A 10,220-nucleotide genomic window follows, 5' to 3' on the forward strand; every position below is an offset into this window, starting at 1 on the left:
AGAGAGAGAGATGGAGAGAGAGAGATGGAGAAAGAGATGGAAAGAGGGATGGAGAGAGATGGAGAGAGATGGAGAGAGAGATGGAGAGAGATGGAGAGAGATGGAGAGAGATGGAGAGAGAGATGGAGAGAGATACACACAGAGAGAGAGAGAGAGAGAGAGAGAGAGAGAGAGAGAGAGAGGGGAAGAGAGAAAGCGAGAGAGAGGGGGGGGCGAGAGAGACGGAGAGAGATGTAGAGAGAGATGGAGAGAGGTGTAGAGAGAGAGGGAGAGAGAGAGAGAAAGGGAGAGAGAGAGCATAAACTATAGAACAAAAAATAAAGAACAAAAAATATAGAACAAAAATATAGAATAAAAAATATAGGACAAAATATATAGAACAAAAAATATAGATTACAAAATATAGAATAAAATTAATTCATACTCCAGTCCAGTTGGGGGCAGCCGGGCACATAAAAGTTGTTCTCCAATTTTCAGTGAAAGAATCGGAAGAAGTAGTAGGACAAAGGAGGAATAACAATGCGAAAAGGAATGAAATGCTGGTTTTACACAATTTAAAATCAAAATATTTTTTTTATTTAGTCGGTATTGGAAAGGGTCCGTCTATTGCAATCATAAAGCAAGGATGAACGTCGCAAGAGAGGAGGAACCGGTACCAATCAGGCTGAAATCGCCGAAGAACAAAGTTTTCACAGTGCCCCAAAGCGACAGGGTAAGGACGATAAAAATCTAAAAGGGCTAAGTCACTGGTAATTAAAATGATCTTTTACAGATAATATATTCGAATGTATTCAGATGAGCATCTAGGCAAAAATGGACGAAGTCGGAAGCAAGTGTTGCAATTCTACATTTCAAAGCTTTTCAGTTCGTGATCTCTTTTGCAAGGTGTGTCAAAAAAGTTAGTATAATTTGTAAAAGCAAATACTTTTCTAACTACTTGGTAGAGATATAGGAAAGTGGGAAGTATAGTTGTGTAACAACTAGTGGAGTAATCAAGTGTGTTTTTTATTGTTGCAGTGGATATACTGTTTAGACCAGTGTGTCCCAACTTTTTTTTTTGGGGGGGGGGGGGGGGGGGGGGGTGTACTTTTTACACGGAAAAAAAATATCAAGGCACTCCACTTGCTGAAAATCTTCAAATTTAAAACTGTCTCCTATATTAACATGAAAATGTCTTTCTCATCAACGTTTTATTAACAGGAATTAAATAATGCCCCCCAAATTATTCCAAAATCTATTTATGTCCGCTGACCCCGAACAGCTTTCAGTTCGACTGATATTAAAAATAATTAATGCAATGTTTTTTAACCTTATGTTAGGTTCATTAATAATTACCCTCGTTCGTAATTATCAATAACTGCAGGCAGACATCTTATTCAATTATTGACATTTAATTAAATAGAATGGATCACGGATAAAACCTCAGAGGGGAGATTCAACAAGCCAGAGTTTCTCCTACAACTTCAGAACGTCTCCTCGAATGGACATTTTCGTACGACTCTTATTGCCAGGAATCAAAACAATATACAGAGTTGTTGATCATTTCATCACGTATGAGTAAAAACAACATCTGGAACTACAATAACAATCAAAGTATTTTACCAATAACAAGGCAGGAGACTAGACCAAACAACATTTGGATTAGAACAATTATGCCTTCCCTTGACCTAGGAATCATATAACAATGACATAAAGAAAAATCCGAAGTGCGTCACGAGGTATAGTCGCTATGTTGTAAATAACAGAAGCAACATTCTTGTTATTGGCCGAATAGCCCTGGCCTCGTTACAAAAGGGACCACCGAATCTCGAAGACTCAGATTGGGTGAATTGTTTGTATAAACATCCTGGAACAGGCAGTCCAGGTTAAAGATGACTTGGCAGTTATTGGTGACCTCACAACACTTTGAGAATAATAAGAGAATGATTTAACAAAGAAATGACTTAACACAACTATATTTATAATAGTAATACAGAATAAACCCAACATTCCCCCGTTTTTATAATATGTATGTTATTAATCATTTCTTAGTAATCACGAAATGGTAATGTCGGGTGACTGTGATTTTTCCCGCCTACTCCTTACTCCCATGGCTGGTCTGAAAGAGAAAGAACATAATCATATTCGTCCAATTGGTCCTCGGATTTACCGTACTCCTGGACCTCACTGCTTTCCCCAAACCGTCCCATAAGATACAACTCGTGTACTTTAGAATTTGTAGGGGCAATTGCAGTAGTTATAAGTCGGCTTAGCAAGGAGCGCAAACAGGGGATAATACATCACCCACACAATGTTAGGATAGCGGTAATTGTGCCTATAGTCACCACGAAGGATGTAGCTAAATCTTTATATTTCCCAAAGGTCTTATCCCACCAATCTGACAATGCGGACGTATCTACTCCAGAATGCTCTTGCATATTGCGGTTCAGTGTCTGCAGGCCAGTAATGGCCCTGGTGAGGGATCCACTGGGTGACGTGTTGTTCGGTATGAAGGTGCAACATTGTTTTCCAAACATTGCACACACGCCCCCTGTTTCAGCAAGGATCATATACACCGCTATGCGATCCTGGAACGCCATCAGACCGGTAGCTGCCAGTTGTTCCTTTATGGCCACAAATCCCTGTTTAGTATAATTTTCAAGTTTTTGGACATTGTAATGTAAGTAATTGATTCTATCCACATTTTTGTTTGGGGTGATTAGAAGGAAGATAGACTCCCAACCTGCTGCGATCTGATTAGCTTATACTCATCTGGTACGCCCCGGGGGATGCCAATCGCATCAATGTATGTTGGATCTCCTTCCCTCCATGCCTCTCGACGATGTCGGGAGGGTCGACCCTTCAGCACCTCCGAAGTCTGAGCCGCCAATTGTATCTCCTCCACTGTGGATGGAAAAACGCAGCAGTAAGAACAGTGAGACCAAAGTACCTAGTCCTGCCGCGTTTCGGCAGGAGTCGTATAATTTATCTACCACCCCGCCACCATAGGCCAGAACGTGGTATCAGGGGTGTAGTTTGTTTTAGAACGCCGGTACACCACGTCTCATTTATCGCCCCCAGCTTCAGACCATGCCCTGTAAGGTTTAAGCAGGTAAAATGATTAAACAGTGGAAAAATTGACTTCCTATTTACTGCGTAACAGGATAAACACTGTTTCAATATTTTCTCTGTTCAAGTAGGACACGTTTTTTATTTGTAAAAACACTTCCCCAAAAGAATGGTGATTGAGGGAGTTGTTAGATCCCATCGTATTTTCCCTTGTCTGGTAGTTTGTTCTAATCCTTTGTAAGATGGTTTAGTCTCAATTGAAACCATATGGAGACGTCAAACCCAATATAAAAGAGTTCCCTATAGTTTTATGGTATTGCTTGCTGAGCAATAATCTTTTCAATCAATATTGGTGTTTCCCTTATCTTATTAAGTCAGAAAGTTTATCTTACCCGTCCCCTCAATGTTTCAATTGAGACCACCCTTTTACAAAAGTAGCTCCACATAGTGCTTGCCTTCTTGACACTCCATTAACAGCGCCCAATTATCCCCCGTTTGGGAAACCCTGTTTCAGAAATAAATTTCACAGGTTAATATGCCAGTCCAAGCTTTCCAATCTTGACCAATTTCTCCAACAAGGCTTTTCCCAATCTCCAATTTTTTTGTTGTTAATGTACCACACATATTTCCCACCATAGATTGATCCCTTGTATGGCAACCGGGACGTCGCCGAGTCCAAATATATATTTTCAATCTCGAATGCATGTGTGGAAATTTGATTTAGTAGGTAATGTTAATCAAATGTAAATGTGAATGTTTCTCAGTTAACCCTCCCGTAAGAAGGTGTATCATCAATTGAAATGCCTCCGCCTTTCTCCAACTGGAGAAAACAACCCTACTGTGGAGAGGAATAGAATCACAATCATCATTAATCTCATTGCGCCAAAAGCAATAATTGTTTTCAACATGACTTTTTGTCTTTGTTTAGGGAGTTTTCCTCTTGAAACGTTTCAATTTAGACAACCTTCCTACTGTGGGAAAGGTGCATCCGTGTCCCCTTTCAGTAACGAGGACCCTCCCACTTTGCGTTGCTCCAATGTTTTGTCTTTTATGCTGCGTATCAGCATCCAGTCTTCAAGAATCACCGTCACTTTGTCCGTTTCCTGTTTGAGAAACAAAATCTCCCTCTGATAGTCTAAATTTGGTGTGTGTTTATTTTTTTCTCTGCTAGATTTGCCTCATCATCCAATTGTCATTGTGTAGTGAATAATAGCAATTTGTAAGGTCTACCAAACAGGACTTCATACAAGGTCCGCCAATTGTGGATGGTAGACAACTATTATATTAACAAAATGGGAGCCATTATCACTATAGATAGTTTCTGGAATTCCATATCGTGGAATGATATCTATATGATCTAATGAAAATAAAATAAAATCTATATGTATCTTTTGAAATGGATATGTAGGTATGCATATAGATTTAAACCATAAGCCTTGTAGTGCCGTTGTAGCAAGGCCACCTCCCCCTTGTCGAGACATAGGACTTCCCTTGACTCAAGCCCAAATTATTTTCGTACTTGATCTTTTATTGATAGATTATGTCTTGGTGGCCTGCCAATCAAAAAACACAAAAAGACAAACTATCATTCACGCTCACACTCATAAACAGAAGAATTTAGTGTGTTCAACCAGTCTAGCATCCATAATTTCCGGAAGGTCTGGAACCACCCCGCTTTCATTAGTAGATCATTGAAGACACACACACCCACTCTAGTATTTTAACCGTTAGTAAAAATCTTTACCTTCATGTTTGACATAAGGTTATACCCTTTCTAACGCTACCAGTTTAGCTGTTTGCTACCAGAATTGAGGTGGCAATAGTTTCACATCTAAGGTTTTTATTTTCACAGCCGCCATGACCTAATGGCCCCCTATCAGTTTTTTTTGGAAAATCCCAATTCCCTCTAATAGCATGCCAATCACCTTTTAACACGGCCATCCAAATTTGTTTCCACTCCACCCAGGTGATAAGATAATCTCCCCCATTTGTAAAACAAATTCATCCACGCCTATTTTATACAACATGACGTCTATGGCATTTATTACGTCGCCTTGATTCCAAATTCTATGAACCAAGATAACACGACGAATTTGTAAGCGAATTTCGCCCGTCCCATTTTGTTCATAGACAACCCATCTACCTAAAGCGTCACTTGTTTCAAAACATGAAAGGCCCCACTAGAATTTGGGCATTCAGCGCCAAATAGAGCCTATTTACACATTTGTCTCAAATTTGTTTTAGATATGGGGTTCCCAATTTCCCAAAATATCCCAGAATTCATGCACCAACACATCCTGTCAAAACCCAAAACGACTAACATAACCTGTTTCTAAGCCAGATTTTGGAATTTGGAGAATATCTCCTTTCCCCCCTTATCTAAGCTTGTTATTGCCACTCGTTATCACTGTAACATTCAGGCGTATTAACCCCATCGTTGGAATGTTATGAATTTCAAGCTAAAGTTCTCACCAATTTGCATGCCCTTAAAGCAGTAAAAAGCAACGTTATTTGGTTGTATCAATTGACCAATGCTTATCCAATTCGTAATATCCTTAAAGTCATCAATATGACCTGTGACAAAGCATATTTCCTCCCGCCAGGACAACAGACAATGTTCTTTCAAGTGCACTTTGAAAAACATTCCATGTTACTCCATTCTTAGGGAAAATATGCTCATCCTAAACCAATTATTTTATTTACAATTCACCTAATTATTTGGATGAATGCCATGAATTTTATCATGCCACTATTGCATTGTAAATTTCCCATCTGATGTCGTTGACAGCCAAATAACTCAATACCTTCTATATACTTTGTAAATCACCTCATATGCTGTTTACTTAAGACAAGAGTCATTTCCCACAGCTCCCTGTTACAAAACAAAAATCTACAACAATTAAATTAGAGAAATCAACCTTTTGTTAGGCATCTCCTAATTTCAATTTTTAATGTTTTAAAAACCTTATTGTCACCAATATACCATAATATTGTAAATTTTGTCATCCTCGCCTTTTCTTTAACCAGCCAACCTCCTGGATTTAAGTATTTTGAACAATCAAACTATTCAGAAATAGTATTAATATTATTTTATCCTCCAAAAGCTAGTTTCCTTTAACTAAGAGCCCTTTGAAATCCACATTGTTCAAAATTGACTATTTTGCTTTTTACCAAATAACCATTCTAATTGTTGTTTTACAAGCCCCAGCATCACAAAAAAACCCAATTTAATTGTAATCACAAAACGTCATACCTGGATTAACCAAATCAAATACCAGTGTCTCCATTAATTTTCTAGCTCAACATTCTCGTTTCCAAAATCCACATTCCAAATCATTCTAAGCCGACATACTATAATTTCAGACCAGCCATGGGAGTAAGGAGTAGGCGGATAAAATCGCAGTCACCCGACATTACCATTTAGTGATTACTAAGAAATGACTAATAACATACATATTATAAAAACGGGGGAATGTTGGGTTTATTCTGTTTTACTATTATAATAGTTATATTAATTCATTTCTTTATTAAATCATTCTCTTTCTTTTCTCTGTATTAATTCATTACTTTGTTAAATCATTCTCTTTCTGTTTTTCAAAAGTCTTGAGGTCACACCAAGTCATCTTTAACCTAGACAGCCTGTTCCAGGATGGTTATACAAACAATCCACCCAATCTCGGTCCTTGAGATTTGGTGGGCCCTTGGTGACGAGGACAGGGCTATTCGGACAATAACAAGAATATTGTTATCGTTATGTAACCGTACACTTCGGGTTTTTCTGTATGTAACGATTATATGATTATGATTATATTATATGATTCTTAGGTCAAGGAGGTTGTATAATTACTCTAATCTAAATGTTGTTAGGTCTAGTCCCTGTTTTTGTTATTAGTAAAATACTTTGATTGTTATTGTAGTCCCAGATGTTGTTTTTACTCATACGTGATGGAATGATCAACAACTCTGTAACTTGTGACCATAAGAATGGGACGAAAACGTCTATTCGAGGAGACGTTCGGAAGTCGTACGGTGACGCTTGCTGTAACTCTCCCTTCCGGAAGCTTTTTATCTGTTGTATCCATTTCTATTTAATTAAATGTCAATAATTGAATAAGATGTCTTCCTGCAGTTATTGATAATTACGGACGAAGGTAATTATTAATGAACCTGACAGCTTGAGACCACCCTTTTACCAAAGTAGCTCCACCAAGTGCTTGTCCTCTTTACACTCCATTAACAGCGCCCAATTATCCCCCGTTTGGGAAATCCCTGTTTCAGAAATAAATTTCACAGGTTAATATGTCAGTCCAAGCTTTCCAATCTTGACCAATTTCTGCAACAAGGCTTTTCCCAATCTTCAATTTTTTTTGCTGTTAATGTACCACACATTTCCCACCATAGATTGACACCTTGTACGGCAACCGGGACGTCGCCGAGTCCAAATATATATTTTCAATTTGGAAATTTGATTTAATAGGTAATGTTAATTAAATGTAAATGTGTATGTTTCTCGGTTTACCCTCCCGTAAGAAGGTGTATCCTCAATTGAAACGCCTCCGCCTTTTTCTCCAACTGGAGAAAACAACCCTACTGTGGAAAGGAATAGAATCACAATCATCATTAATCTCATTGCCCCAAAAGCAATAATTGTTTTCAACATGACTTTTTGTCTTTGTTTAGGGAGTTTTCCTCTTGAAACGTTTCAATTTAGACAACCTTCTTACTGTGGGAAAGGTGCATCCGTGTCCCCTTTCAGTAACAAGGACCCTCCCACTTTGCGTTGCTCCGATGTTTCTTCTTTTATGCTGCTTATCAGCATCCAGTCTTCAAGAATCACCGTCGCTTCGTCCGTTTCCTGTTGAGAAGCAAAATCTCCCTCTGATAGTCTAAATTTGGTGTGTGCGTTTTTTTTTCCTCTGATAGATTCGCCTCATCATCCAATTGTCATTGTGTAGTGAATAATAACAATTTGTAAGGTCTACCAAACAGGACTTCATATAAGGTCCGCCAATTGTGGATGGTAGACAACTATTATATTAACAAAATGGGAGCCATTATCACTATAAATAGTTTCTGGAATTCCATATCGTGGAATGATATCCATATGATCTAATAAAAATAAAATAAAATCTATATGTATTTTTTGAAATGGATATGTGGGTATGCATATAGATTTAAACCCTAAGCCTTGTAGTGCCGTTGTAGCAAGGCCACCTCCCCCTTGTCGAGACATAGGTCTTCCCTTGACTCAAGCCCAAATTATTTTCTTTATTGATCTTTTATTGATAGATTATGTCTCGGTGGTCTGCCAATCAAAAACACAAAAAGACAAACTATCATTCACGCTCACACTCATAAACAGAAGAATTTAGTGTGTTCAACCAGTCTAGCATCCATAATTTCATTTTGTGGGAGTAAACTGGAGTACCCGGAGAAAATCCACAAATTCTCGAGGACGCCATGAATACCCCACATTCCGGAAGGTCTGGATCCACCCCGCATTCATTAGTAGATCCTTTAATATACACACCCCCACTCTAGCATTTTAACCGTTTGTAAAAAATTACCTTCACACAAAGTTATATCCTTTTTAATGCTATCAGTTTACCTGTTTGTTCCCCGAATTGAGGTGGGAATAGTTTCACATCTAAAGTTTTTATTTTTTTACAGCCGCCATGACCTAATGGCCCCCTATCATGTTTTTGGAAAATCCCAATTCCCTCTAATAGCATGCCAATCACCTTTTAATGCGGCCATCCAATTTTGTTTCTACTTGTTTCAGGTGATAAGATAATCTCCCCCATTTGTAAAACAAATTCATCCACGCCTAATTTATACAACATGACGCCTATGGCCTTTATTACGTCGCCTTGACTCCAAATTCTATGAACCAAGATAACACGCCGAATTTGTAAGCGAATTTCCCCCATCCCATTTTGTTCATAGACAACCCATCTACCTAAAGCGTCACTTGTTTCAAAACATGAAAGGCCCCACTAGAATTCGTGCATCCAGCGCCAAATAGAGCCTATTTACAAATTTGTCTCAAACTTGTTTTAGATATGGGGTCCCCAATTTCCCAAAATTTCCCAGAATTAATGTACTACCACATCCTGTCAAAAACCCAAAACGACTAACATAACCTGTTTCTAAGCCAGATTCTGGAATTTGGAGAATTTCTCCTTTCCCTCCCTTATCTAAGTTTGTTATTGTCACTCGTTATCACTGTAACATTCAGGCGTATTAACCCCATCGTTGCTAAAGTTCTCACCAATTTGCATGCCCTTAATGCCGTAAAAGCAACGTTATTTGGTTGTATCAATTGACCAATGCTTATCCAATCTGTAATATCCTTAAAGTCATCAATATGACCTGTGACAAAGCATATTTCCTCCTGCCAGGACAACAGACAATGTTCTTTCAAGTGCACTTTGAAAAACATTCCATGTTACTCCATTCTTAGGGAAAATATGCTCATCCTAAATCAATTATTTTATTTACAATTCACCTAATTATTTGGATGAATGCCATGAATTTTATCATGCCACTATTGCATTGTAAATTTCCCATCTGATGTCGTTAATCAGCCAAATAATTCAATACCTACTATACTTTGTAAATCACCTCATATGATGTTTACTTAAGACACGAGTCATTTCCCATAGCCTGTTACCAAAACAAAAATCTACAACAATTAAATGAGAGAAATCAACCTTTTGTTAGACAATTCCTAATTACAAACTTTAATGTTTTAAAAACCTTATCGTCACCAATATACCATAATATTGTAAATTTTGTCATCCTGGCCTTTTTTTTTCTTTTAAACAGCCAACCCCCTGGATTAAAGTATTTTGAACAATCAAAAAATTCTGAAATAGTATTAATATTATTTTATCCTCCAAAAGCTAGTTTCCTTTAACTAAGAGCCCTTTGAAATCCACAATTGCTCAAAAATGACTATTTTGGTCTATTTCCCAAATCCAAAGCTTTTTACCAAATCAACCTTTTACTGAACAGATTTTTCTATCCTCTTAATGCATTTCATTTTAAAACCCAAAATATCAATTCGAAAGCATTCGCATAACCTTGCATTTCTTGCAGCCCATGTATTGTTCTTATTCTGAAAAGTCCAAACAGAAAACGCAATTAGCCGTTAACTATGACCTCCACTC

The sequence above is a fragment of the Stigmatopora nigra genome, unplaced genomic scaffold, assembly GCF_051989575.1.
Source record: "Stigmatopora nigra isolate UIUO_SnigA unplaced genomic scaffold, RoL_Snig_1.1 HiC_scaffold_59, whole genome shotgun sequence".
In the NCBI taxonomy this organism is placed as follows: Eukaryota; Metazoa; Chordata; class Actinopteri; order Syngnathiformes; family Syngnathidae; genus Stigmatopora; species Stigmatopora nigra.